This window comes from Dipodomys spectabilis, unplaced genomic scaffold (assembly GCF_019054845.1).
Source record: "Dipodomys spectabilis isolate Male_0828 unplaced genomic scaffold, ASM1905484v1 ptg000358l, whole genome shotgun sequence".
NCBI lineage: Eukaryota > Metazoa > Chordata > Mammalia > Rodentia > Heteromyidae > Dipodomys > Dipodomys spectabilis.
This window is the reverse complement of record NW_024871035.1, coordinates 282,629-296,435: the sequence shown is the minus strand read 5'-3', so window position 1 is coordinate 296,435 and position 13,807 is coordinate 282,629. Positions and strand designations below refer to the sequence as shown.

Here is a 13,807-nt window from a genome sequence, read left to right as displayed (position 1 = left end):
GATCCCCTGGCCTAGAGTCAATGGGTTTTTCGCCTAAAGATACAAAGAACAATTGACTAAATTCCTGTTAATTGTCTCAAAATGAGGCAATCAGGCATCCTTGCAAAGCCATCAATAATGCTTTATAACCACTTACAGAAGTCATCTATCAAGATGGCTTTTCAAGGTTGACTGTGAAAAATGTTCATTTCCAAGTATGCACCACATAGCAGAGCACATTCCTGGGATCAGATATTTGGAAGGAAGGTTACCCTTCCTTCTTTCTCTTATGATAGATCAAACCATAATAATCTTCAGTTGTGGTCAGCCTGGAGCACATATTCCCAAGAATATTCTGTAGTGTAAAAGGGGACCAACTCTCAAAATAATGGTGTAAATATTTGTCTGCCACAGACTGATTTATCTTGCTTTTATCTATTGTTATTTTCATTACTTTAAACACATGGATAATTTATATTGGGATTAGACAAAGGATTAATGGAATAAACATTCAGTTTACTTTCATATATCCAATATAATACACTTAAGCCATAATGGACAAATAAATCCAACTCTAGATACAATGTCAGGAATACAAAATAAGCCTTAATACATATAATCTGGCACACATACACCATCATGTACACAAAAATTCAGTCTCTCTGTAAATATTTATTTGGTATGAAATAATAAAAATTTAATTAATGAATATGACTTTCAAGAATCATCTGAAACAGTCCTCGTATATATAATTGTAAATAATTTTATAGATGTCACCTAGACAAGAATTTAACATGCATGTAGAAATCAAATTTCCACAATTTAAGCTATATGAGAGGGCTCATACCCTCGTGTACTATGCGGTATGAATTTTACCACAGTGCTGAACCCTTCCAACTAATACCAAGAGTCATGTGCAATAATTTATTATTTGATGTTAAGATTAGTGCTAAGTGTAGAATACACTTTGAATTATTACATTAAATTACAGAAATGAAGCAATAATGATATGTTATTTGTTTAAACTCTAATGCTTCTCAATTTTACAATTCATACATATATTATTAAAATTATTTTCACTTTCTTCTTTTCTATAACTGCGGAAATTAAAATTATATATTAAATATTCAATATTAAGAAATCAATAATAAGTAACTATTATTAAAATGATATACTATTAAACTGTGATTTGAATTATACTTCTAACAAATTGTGACCTAAACAACTCAATAGAATTAAGGGTGATCATTTTTAAACTTATTAGCTTGTTTTTTTTTTTTAATTTTATTTTTTGGGTCCGATCGTGGGGCGTGAACTCTGGGCCTGGGCGCTCTGCCTCAGCATTTCAGCTCAAGGCTAGCGCTGTACAACTTGAGACACAGCACTACTTCCGGCTTGTTTCTTTTTGCTTATGTGGTGCTGGGGAATCACACCCAGGGCCGCAGGCATGCACTGCAAGCACTCTACCACTGAGTCACCTTCCCAGCCCAGCAGCTTGTTATTTGTTTCCTAATTGTGTCATTTGTTATTCTTGGTCCAAGTCATCTCTTCATCTTAATTGTTTAGTTTTCTGTTTTATCTCTATTGGTTTGCTGATTATGCATTTTGTTTAAACTTTTTAATGACTGACATGAGGCTGAAAATCTGTATGCTAGTTTATTACTTGCTATGTTAATGTAAAATTACTCCTTTCCACAGCTCTTCTACTCTATGATACTACAGTATTTCCCCTAGTCGCCTCTCCTGTATTGCTGCTCTCATATATTTTATTTTATTTTTTATTCAAAGTTCCAGTATCGTTTTTAAAAAGTACTAAATCTTTTAAAAATCATCACTTACTGTATTTTAAGAATTCAAGAATGAAAAAAATCACATATAATCACTCCAAAATGCTTTAAAACTAGGAAATGATAAAACAGGCCACTGTGAAGTAAATTTTCTTCTACTTTCAAAATTATTCTGAAAGCCTTGTGCTGGTTTGTCACACCTGTAATCCTAACTACTTGGGATACCTACTCAGGGGCCTGAGATCTGTGGATAACATTTGGAAGCCAATCAGGGCAAAATAAATTCATGAGATTATTTTTCAAAAATTTTAATGAACTAACAAAGGGTCAGGAATGGAGATGTAGCTCATATAGTAGCTCACCAATCTAGAGAGAAAGACATAGTGAGACCTTGAAGCCCTGATTTCAAACTCTGAGCATGCCAACACGCAGGAATGCACACACACTCACTTTTTCAAAATATCTTCATATCAATGTTTTGCATTAATTTATTTGTTAACGATATTATTTGGGTAAAATAGGCAAAATAAACTCTTCCATCTCAAAACATTTTTATACATTTTTTCTTGTAAAAATACTGTACAGAATGGTTATAGTTACATGAGCAAAGTAATAAGTACATATGTGAGAAACAACAGCAAGAAAGAAAAAAACACTTGTGTCTCTATCTTGGGGGTCATTTAGCTTAACATCTACTTATGTAGTCCTATACACATAGCTTTTCAACTTTTCTGCTTATCCCAGACATATACTAGTCATTGCAAATAAGGGATACCATGGGACCTATGTTTCTTTGGACATGGCTTACATCAGTTAATATAATTTTTTTCCAAGTCTTTCCATTTCCTAAAAATTGGGCGATGTCATTCTTTCTGATGGAGGCATAGAATTAATATATATACATATATATATGTATATATATAGTATATGTGTGTGTGTACACACATATACACACAGAACATTTTCCTTTTTTGTTTTTTAGAGCAACTTAGTTTTCCACCTTCATCATTTTTTCAGATGTTTTTATTGTGATTAAATCATTACATAATTTCCCATATTTCACCAAATTGTGGGATAGTGATGCTTAGTTAAAGTCACAAACACATTCTAACTTTGATGGAGCAAATTGTCTATCATGGTCTACAATACTTATGAGTTCTATGAGCTTTGCAATAGAGTTATTTCTTCCATATGTATAGTTTTTTGTTTTGAAATATGTATATTTCTTTTGTTTTGCATAGCGTCTGCTGTTCCCTCTTTCCCACTTGTTCCCTCCTTCCCTTCAGTGACATTGAGTTGCTTAGTTCATTTTGGTCAATGTCCAGTGCAGCTGATGGATCCCACTGTTGTATGTTTTTCCCTGATTCCCTCTACTTCTGTGTCGTCTTCCTGGTTTCCCTTCAGTGTGCAAATATGATCAGCAGAATGGGAAAATTTAGTAGTGATTCGACCAGATGAGTGGAAGTCCTTGGTTTCTTAAGTGTTGTTAATTTTGTTGTATCGCCTTACATTTTGAATTTAACATCCAATTACCATGGAGACCATGTGCTGTTTGTCTCTTTGCTTTTGTCTTACCTCGCTCAACATGATTTCCTGTAGCTTGATTGATTTCCCTGCCAATGCCATTATTTTGTCTTTCTAATGGCTGGAAAATATTCCGTTGTGTATAGTTACCACAGTTTTTGGATCCATTCATCTCTGGTGGGACATATGGGTTGTTTTCATATCCTGTATATAGTGCTGCAATAAACATGGAGGTGCATGTGTCCTTGAATATTGGTACCTGTTGTTCAGAATAGATGCCTAGAAGTGGTATGAGTGAGCCATAAGGAAGGTCAATAATTAGCTTTCTGAGGACTTACCAGATTGCTTTCCAAAGTGGTTGTGTAAGTATACATTCACACACACACACACACACACACACAGACACACACAGACACACAGACACACACACACACACACACACACACACACACACACACAGAACGTTTTCTTGATCCATTCTTCTACTAAGGGGCATCGGGGTTGGTTCCGTATCTTAGCTATGGCAAATAATGCTACAATAAACGTTGTTGTGGTGGTAGTTTTAGTATGGACTTATTTGAGATCATTTGGGTGAATGCCCAAAAGTGGGATTGCTGTGTAATAGGGGAGCTCTATATGGAGTCTTTTGAGGAAGCTCCAAACCGCTTTCCAAAATGGATGAACAAGTTTACACTCCCACCAAGAGTGCAGTAGGCTTCCCTTCTGGTCACATCCCATCCAGCATCTGTTGGTGTAAAAATATGGAATGATTCATTAATTTGCGTGTCATCCTTGTGCAGGGACCATGCTAAGCTTCTCTGTATGTTCCAATTTTAGTGTATGTGCAGCCAAATTGAGCACAGAACATTTTTTATATATAAAGTGTAATTGATTGTCTTAAACTAGACAATTCAACAAAAAGTAAGTTCAAAAGATTGTGAAATTTTGCAACCATGTATTTCTTACATAAGCACACATTTAAGAATAAAGTCAATATTGACATGCCAAAAACAAAATAATTCCAGATATTTGTTGTTCATGAGATGTGTAGGAGGAGGAATTCAATTATTCTACACAAGGCACCTGTCATAATGATCATTGCAGCAAATGTTAAGGTTTGTTAAAAGTTTTAATGTTTTAAATATGTTTCATTTTGGGATTTGCTTATATATGCAAAATTAAGACTGGTAGGTCATAAAATTTTTCGATAAAGTATATAATATTTCTGGTAGCATGTACTACTAAGTATGTACATTTCAGAGTTTATAGAAACTTTGCTAATGAGAAGTTGCAAAGACTGTGTAAAGAAGCAGAGTGAAGAGTTAAGAATTTAAGTACACAGTTTCTGATAAATCTTTAGGGCTCCCTTAAATTATATGTTAGTGATGAACAAATAAAGATAAAAGCCACATACACATGATGAGATTATCTATAATTAGTAATCTTAGTGGGTAAATTTAAAAGCTACTCATAGCTTTATCCAGTTTTAAATGTACAGGAATATGAGAAAATAGTAAAATCTACTATGTACTTTTCAAATACTGAAAACCCTGGTAATTGTTTTGTTTTTTATTTGAGTAATCAGTAATATATAATTATTGTTTTCTTTATTTATAGCATTTTTTCCTTGTCGTAATATAATACAACTTTTTGTGAGTCGTGATTAAGAGGTACTTTGAGAATATTATTGGGATGGCCACACCATTTTTCATAGGTGCATGTGAATGTACAAAGAGCAAAACTAAAAACAAAATATTGATTAAAAATTATATCAAGTAGAGTCTGAATCAGGAGTGTTGATAAATGTCGACACCTAAAATCTTAACCCTAGGCTGAAGTAGTGGTATTACAGTGTTGAGGCCACAAAATTGAGAAGCTGTGTTTTGTTTTGTTTTGTTTTTTGCTTTGGTTTTGTTGGTTGTGGTGCTTGAACTCTGGGTCTTGGGTAGTGTCCCTCAGCTCTTCAGCTCAAGGCTAGCGCTATCACTTGATCCACAGCAGCACTTTCATCTTTTTCTGCTTATGTCGTGCTGAGGAATGAAATCCAGGACCTCATGCATGGAAGGCAAGCACTCTACCACTGAGCCACCTTCCCAGCTCCTGAGAAACTGTGATTTAAAAAATCATCTGAACAATATTTGCTTTCTGCTTTGGGATATATAATGAAATATGTGAACACATTTTTATATTTTTGCGAATTGTCATACTTCTAAATTTATACTAACTGCAGCCAATTTATCCTTTTCAAAGTCAAGAAATATTTCTGAGAGTTTGCTTCTGTGAAAAATGTTTTTGCATTTATAATTTCTTCTGAGCCATTTTTATTTATTATCAAAATCACTATATATTTTATTTTGATGCGTTATCATACATCAGACACCTTCAAATGTACATGTAGAGTCTCAAAATAGCAGTACGAATATCCTCATACACCTCTTGTTTATCTGTTACACACTTTAATATTATGATATTTCTCTCTCTCTTTCACTCTCTCTCATTTCTGCTCTTTCTGCTACTTAGAATTTCTGCTGGTCTACTATTATCCTTCAGGATCCACTGGTTTTGTGGGAACATGATAGGGACCATCAGTTACCCTTGCATTCTTTATGAGTTATAACAGTGACGTGAAATTATTCTTTGCCATTCTAAATGGCAAAACAACAGATCTAGGAATTCCTTTTCACTTTTAGTACTATTATAAATTTTATCTCATACGAATCATTGGGACTGATAATATACTTTTAGCCTGGGACCTAAAAGTTCTTTTTCATTTACAAACAACCTTTTTCTTTTATTATCAGTAAGTAACAAAAACAAAGCTATCCTATGGGGAAGTAGGCTGAAGTTGTTCACAGTGATGAAAAACAAGTTAATGGGGGAAGTGTGTACAAAGGATACCCCTCATATAACACAGATGCTTAGAGCAGTTTATCATGTACACTTTTTGATAAGGACAATGTGCTGGGAACTCTAGATTAAATCACTGAACACCTGATATATATATGCATATGTATATATATGCACATATATTTCTATATGTATTTTTATTTATATATGCATATATATGAATATCGGCCCATATATGTACACATGAATGTTACTATACACACAAATACACACATACGTACACACATGTACACATGCACAAATGGAAAAAGACACATAGATGTAGCCAACACAGGTTTCACTAGTTGTTGAATATGCCTTAGACAGAATGCTTGGAAACAAATGTGTTGAAGATGTATTCGTCTCTAAGAGTTCTTTTACCACTCCTCTTATCTCTTCCAACTGGTACGTTTAGAGAGATTCGACTTGAAAAATGCAGGACAAGTGATAGCAAGTAACTCGGAAATCTCAATAAATATAGGTCATATGGTGTCTCCCTGTTCCCCATGGAATGCTTGCTCTTGTAGACACTCTCAACAGCCAAAGTAGCAGGACAATATCCTTGTTAAGAATAAAATTATAAGGCTTTAAATGGCATCCTTCCTTGGACTCTTTTCCAACAGTGAGCATCAATTCCTAAGTAGATGAGTGACTCCGCAGAAGACTGGAGTGCAGGTCAAAATTTAACCAACCCATATGAAAAGTCTAAAGTGATCAATTCTGACTGAGGTCGTGCCAATGTCCTGGCAACAAAAATGAGAAAAAAAGAAAGTTTTTAATGTATTAAAATTTGAGAATAATTTGTAACCTGTCAATAAATGTGTAGAACACAATTATACCAACTGACAAAAGATGGAGTGCATTTCATTTATATGCTTTTGGACTTCGAAAGTGTTTTTAAGTGTGTCTACACAAGTAGAATCAGCATGAAACAAGCCAGCATTTCTTCATTTAAGATGCAAGGAAAAGATACAGGTTGACCCATTGTAAGAATGAGATTTGCAAGATACTACTAGAGGGAGTTGTTGGGGATGGTTGAAGGTAAGGAATAGTAGGGGAAAAACAAAGGAGGTGGCAACAATGCTCAATAAGATATGTACTCATTACCTTACTTATGTAACTGTAACCTCTCTGTACAGTACTGAGCTTCTTCAGTAAAAATGCTGGCAAAATTGGTTAATCACTCATAGAAAACTAAAACTATATCCTTATATATCATCCTGTATCAAAGACCTCAGAGTCAAAGCAGACACCCTGAAAACATTACAGATTGGAGTAGGACATACCCAAGGTCTCCTGTGCAGAGGCTGAAATTTTCTTAATAGAGACCCAGAAGCACAAGAAATCAAAGAAAGTTTGGACAAATGGGATTGTATGAAATTGCAGAGCTTCGGCTTTGCAAAGGACATAGCTAGCCAGATCAATAGAAAGCCCATTGATGGGAGAAGATCTTTGCTAGCCATACAATAGAGAAGGGTCTCATATCTCAAACATATGTGGAATTCAAAATATTAAATCCCCCAACAACAAATCCTAAAAGAAACAACTGCCCAATAAATAAGTGGACTAAAGACTTCAAGACAAACCTCTTTGAAAAGAAAAGAAGGAAGGCCAATAGACACATGAAGAAATGCTCAACCTCCCAAGCCATAATAGAAAAGCAAATCAAAACAACATTGAGATACCACCTCACCCCATTTATAATGGCTATAATCAAGAACTCTAATAACAACAGATCCTTCAGGGGATGTGGCCAGAAGGGAACCTTACTGCATTGTTGGTGGGAGTGTAATTTATTCAACTACTTTGGAGTAGTATGGAAGTTCCTTAAAGATTCCACCTAGAACTTCTCTATGACCCAGCAATCTACCTTTTGGGCATTTACCCAAATGATCACAAACAAGACCGTACTAACCCTACCAGCACAACTATATTTATTGCAGCATTATTTAACATAGCTAAGATAGGAATCAACACAGATGCCCCTCAGTAGATGGATGGATCGCGAAAATGTGGTATTTAACCAAGTCCTAATCTTAGAGAGGGAAATGGTTTGGATAGAATGATCGGAGAGAGATTACAAAAAAACGAACAAGAAAAAATGGAAAAACCAAAATTTAAATTTAAGTAGTGAAACACTTAAAAATTATGTAAGTTTAAACAAATGATATTGAGAGAAGAAAAGGATAAGATGAGAAGAAGGGATGGATTGAAAGGAGAAATGAAAACTAAAAAATAAAAATTCTTTAAATTAGTTACTTGAAAATTATATACATATAAAGAGTTAATACTGCTGTTAAAGAATTTAAGCCTAAGAGGTTGTGAATTGAGTAATAATTTTCTGGATTAAATGTGTACACAATGGGTTATAAGGTCTAATAATCAAAGACAGGTATATATCTGGGAATGAACCGAACAGCAATTTACTCACACAAAAAAAGAAAGAAACAGAAAAAAATGAAAAGAATACTTAAAAAGGACCAAAAGTTCAGAAGAGATTTAAAAAAGCACACACACACACACACACCTATACAACTAAAATAAAAATTATGGGAGGAAAATAAGATTAATAGAAAGCAATTTTAACAATTAATATTTTTAAAAGGTTCAAATAAGAGTTCTTTGATTGCAACAATGAGATGTACAATTCATTATGTCGAAAAACGAACTTAACAACTTTGGTGGGGGGTGGGGGAGGATCGGTTGGGGGGAGGGGGAAGTATGGGATGGGATGCGAAGGGGAAACAACAAGGAAGCAACAATGCTTGATAAGAAATATACTCATTATCTTGCCCATGTAATTTTTACTCCTCTGTACTGTATTCTCACAATGAAAAATAAAATAAAATTTAAAAAAAGTGTTCTTTGATTTTTTTGGGGGGGGGTATGGGGGCAATGGGATGATTGTGTATCTTCTGTGTCCATAACCAGTTTCTTGGTGGAGTCTCTGGGCTGCTTGTGGTGTTTGGTTTTCCTGTGGCTTGATTGTTTTCTTAAGTCAGTGTTTGAGCAGGCAGAAAAATGCTTTGCCTAACCCATTGTTTTATTATCCTTCTCCCAGGCTAGTTCAGTGGGAGGTAGATTTGCTTTCAGTATCCCAAAAGAGGGAGAAGGGAGTTTCCTCTAGTTTGAAGATGCTGTGATGAGATTAGGTTATGGGTAGAGTTGAGGCCTTTCAGCAATCAGTAGCTTTTCCTTGCTGGGCTAGCTTCTGAGACTCTCAGAGAGCCCAGCTTGGAGCCATTCTCAGGGTTTATGTTTACTGAGTTTCAATTGTTTGTCTAGGCTGCTGTAGGGAGGGGCAGCCTCTGGCTCTGTTTACCCAGTGGTGAAAGTCACTCCTCAGGGGGCAGATTTTTCTCTGTCTGGGCTGGTTGACTTTCCCCTGGGTAGAGCTGAGCCTGGCAGGTCAGGGCAGATTCCTGTGACCTGCTAAATGACACTTTTGTTTGCTTCCAAGGCCTGAGTTGGAGCTAGTTGCTCAACTGGGCCTTTGTTAGTATCAAAGATGGAGATCTCCAGTCGTAGGTGACACGCAGCCTTCCCTCCTCTGCTCCCTGAGAAGAAATGAGGAGATCAGGTTTCTACTCATGCCAGAATATTGTTCCGGGACAGTTTCTGGTCTGTGATCTGCAGGATGAATATATCTGCTCCTTGTCAGTTCTTGATTGTGTTGGGTAGAATCCACTTGTCCGCCACATCTGAAGCATTTGTCCCAGATTCTCTCCGTAGTTATGGCTGCTAAGAGTGTCTCTGCTACCAACTCTGCCACTTCAGCCATGGCTAGCTGCATGTGCTCAGATCTGTTTCCTTGCTTGGATTTTCCCTCTCTGTCCAAACTCTCTGCATTGAGATGACACACTTGGTGTACTCTGTAGCCTAAGACTGTTCACTGGAATACTAAAATGCTTTCTATAGGAGAGTTTGTTTAGCCTTCAGCTTCTCCTCTGCCATCTTCCTCCGAATCTCATGATTTTTTTTTATTGTAAAGATACTATACAGAGGGTTACAGTTACATGAGTGAGGTAATGAGTACACTTCCTCTTGAACATTGTTACCCCCTCCATTGTTTTCCCCCTACCATCCCCTCCCTCCCTCCCTTCCCCGAGGTTCTTTTTTTTTTTTTTTGATTGTGATTAAGTGATTACATAATTTCAAAGTCACAAGTTCATTCTAACTTTCCTGGAGCAAATTGTCTATCACAGTCTGTAATATATAACAGTGTTCACATGTTATATACCATATTTGTGATCAGCAGCATGGGGATATTTAGTAGTGGTTCAACCAGATGAGCAGGAGTTCTTTGTTTCTTAAGTCCTGTTAGTTTTGTCGTATCACCTAACATTTTGGATTTAGCATCCACTTATCAGGGAGACCCTGTACCGTTTGTCTCTGTTCTGGGCTTACCTCGCTCAACATGATTCCTTCTAGCTCCATCCATTTCCCTGAAAATGCCATTATTTTGTCATTTCTAATGGCTGCATAATATTCCATTGTGTATAGATACAACAATTTTTGGATCCATTCATCTGTGGTGGGGCATCTAGGTTGTTTCCATATCCTAGCTATTGCGAACAGTGCTGCAATAAACATGGAGGTGCACGTGTCCTTGTATATTGGTTCCTGTAGGAACCAGGGTAGATGCCTAGAAGTGGTATGACTGGGTCATAAGGGAGGTCAATCTTTAGCTTTCTAAGGACCCTCCAGACTGATTTCCAAAGTGGTTGTATAAGTGTACATTCCCACCAGCAGTGTAATAGGGTTCCTCTTTCTCCACATCCCCTCCAGCATTTGTCGTTGGCTGATTTGTGGATGTGGGACATTCTGACTGGGGTAAGGTGGTATCTCAGGGTTGTCTTTATTTGCATTTCCTTCACCACCAGGGATGATGAACATTTCCTCATGTGTTTCTTTGCCATTTTTATTTCTTCATTTGAGAAGTCCCTCTTTAGTTCCCTTGCCCATTTAATAATTGGTTTGTTAGGTTTGGGAGGGATTAGTTTCTTGAGTTCCCTGTATATACAGGATGTTAACCCCTTGTCTGATATATTGCTGGTAAATATTTTTTCCCAATTAGTTGGTTGTCTTTCAAGCTTAGTTGAGATAGATTTAGCTGTGCAGAAGCTTTTTATTTTAAGGTAGTCCCATTTGTCTAGTCTCTCTCCAACTTGTTGTGACCCTGGGACTCTGTTCAGGAAGTTCCTTCCTGTGTCTATTAGTTCAAGTGTCTCTCCTACTCTGTCCTGCAGTAGTTTCAGAGATTCAGGTTTAATGTTAAGGTCTTTAATCCATTTTGAGTTGATGTTGGTGCATGGTGATAGGCTGGGGTCCACTTTTAGTTTTCTGCATGTGGCTGCTCAGTTTTCCCAGCACCAGCGGTTGAAGAGGCTGTGTTTCTTCCGTTGTATGTCTTTGGCTGGCTGTAGGCTTGTGGATTTATTTCTGGATCTTCAATTCTGTTCCATTGGTTTGGGGATGAGTGTGATATTGGCTTTGTAGAATGAGTTTGGGATAGCTCCCTCCTTCTCTGTTTCTCAGAAGAGCTTGAGGAGTATGGGTATTAGTTCTTGTTTAAAGGTCTTATAGAATTCTGCTGTGAATCCATCTGGTCCTGGGCTTTTTTTTGTTGGAAGACTTTTGATAGCTTCCTATATCTCATTATAGGATATTGGCTTATTTAATTGGTTAACTTCTTCTTTGTTCAGTTTGGGTAACTTGTATTTCTCTTAAAATTCATCCATTTCTGCCAGATTTTCTTCCTTTAGAGAGTATAGCTTTTGAAAGTAGTCTGTTAGAATTGTTTGGATATCTAGGGTACGTGTTGTGATGTTTCCGGTGGCATCCCTAATCCTATTAATATGGGTTTCCTCTCTTCTTTTTTTAATTAATCTTGCCAACGGGCCATCAATTTTGTTTATTTTTTCAAAGAACCAGCTTTTTGTTTGGTTAATTTTGGTTATGGTTTTCTGATTTTCTAATTGGTTAATCTCTGCTCTTAATTTGGTTATCTGGCTTCGTCTAGTAGCTTTAGGTCCCATTTTTTCTTGTTTTTCTAGCTGCTTTAGTTGCAACATGAGATTATTTACTTGGTCTGTCTCCATTCTCTTGATGCGGGCACTGAGGGCAATAAATTTGTCCCTCAGGACTGCTTTTGCTGTGTCCCACATGTTTCTTTGTGAGGTGTTTTCATTTTCATTGAGTTGTAGGAAATGCTTTATTTCTTCTCTGATCTCTTCTGTTACCCAGGCATTGTTACGGAGTGTGCTGTTCAATTTCCATGTATTAGAGAAATTTCTGCGGTATGCTTTGTTATTGAGAGCTAGCTTGATTCCACTGTGGTCAGATAGGATACAGGGGATTATGTCGATCCCTTTGTATTTGCTTAAGTTCCTTGCATGAACTATGATATGGTCTATTTTGGAGAAAGTTCCATGAGCTGCTGAGAAGAATGTGTACTGTGTTGTTTTAGGGTGAAATACTCGGTAGATGTCAGTTAATTCCTCTTGAAGTATGGCCTCACTTAATTCGGTAGCTTCTTTGCCAATCCTCTGGTTGGTAGACCTGTCCTTTGGTGAGAATGACGTGTTAAAGTCTCCTAGTATTATCATATTGGGATCTATTTTATTCTGTAAGTTTGAGAGAATTTGTTTGACATATCTGGGTGCACCAATATTTGGGGCATATAAGTTGATGATGGTTATATCCTCCTCTTGGCTTGTTCCCTTTATTAATATGTAGTGTCCGTCCTTGTCTTTCTGTACTGATTTTATTGAAAAGTTTATTTTGTCAGATATCAGGATAGCTACACCTGCTTTCTTACTGGGGGCATTTGATTGGTAGATCCTTTTCCACCCCTTCACTCTGAGTTTGTTTGTATGTTTGGCTGAGAGGTGGGTCTCCTGAAGGCAACAGATGGATGGGTCTTGTTTTCTGATCCAGTCCTCAGTTCATTTTCTTTTAATTGGCGAATTCAGCCCATTTATATTAAGAGAAAGTATAGAGAGATGCATTGTTGTCCCTGCCATTCCGTTTTCCTAAGTTTTTCTTCTTTCCTTTCCTCCTGTGCTTGATCAGTTAGACTTTGAGTAATGCCTGTTTGGGGCAGGTCCCAGTTCCTGGTTGCTTTCTTCAGGTTGTGTCCCCCCTCTTAGAATTCTTTGTAATGCTGGCTTAATGATTATGTATTCATTTAGTTTTTCTTTGCTATTAAAAGTTTTCAGTTCTCCATCGAATGTGACAGTTATTGGCTCTCAGGGCTCGTATGGTGCTTTCCCAGGCTTTTCTTGCATTCATTGTTTGTGTGGAGAGATCTGCAGTGATTCTAATTTTTTTCCCGTTGTAGTACAGCTCCTTCTTCATTTTTGCTCCATGCAGGATTGTTTCCTTATTATTCAGATCTATCATTTTTACTATAATGTGTCTAGAAGTGTTTCTCCTGGGATCTTGCTTGTTGGGGGTTCTATAAGCTTCTGTAATGTAGTTAAGATGGTCGTTTTTGAGGTGGGGAAATTTTTCATTGTTTATCTTGTTAAATAGGTGTTGCATTCCCTTGCTCTGGAATTCCTCCCCTTTGTTCACTCCGATTATGCGAAGGTTAAATTTCTTGGCATTATCTGCTTGCTCTTGAATTT

At 36.7% G+C, this 13,807-nt stretch overlaps 1 non-coding gene across 1 annotated transcript; it reads right to left on the bottom strand.

Moving 5' to 3' along the window:
- Positions 1-4,045: 4,045 nt before the first annotated feature.
- LOC122095528 lies at positions 4,046-4,151 on the bottom strand. Its single transcript, XR_006145169.1, has one exon. It is a non-coding gene; the product is annotated as a U6 spliceosomal RNA (small nuclear RNA).
- Positions 4,152-13,807: the final 9,656 nt, after the last annotated feature.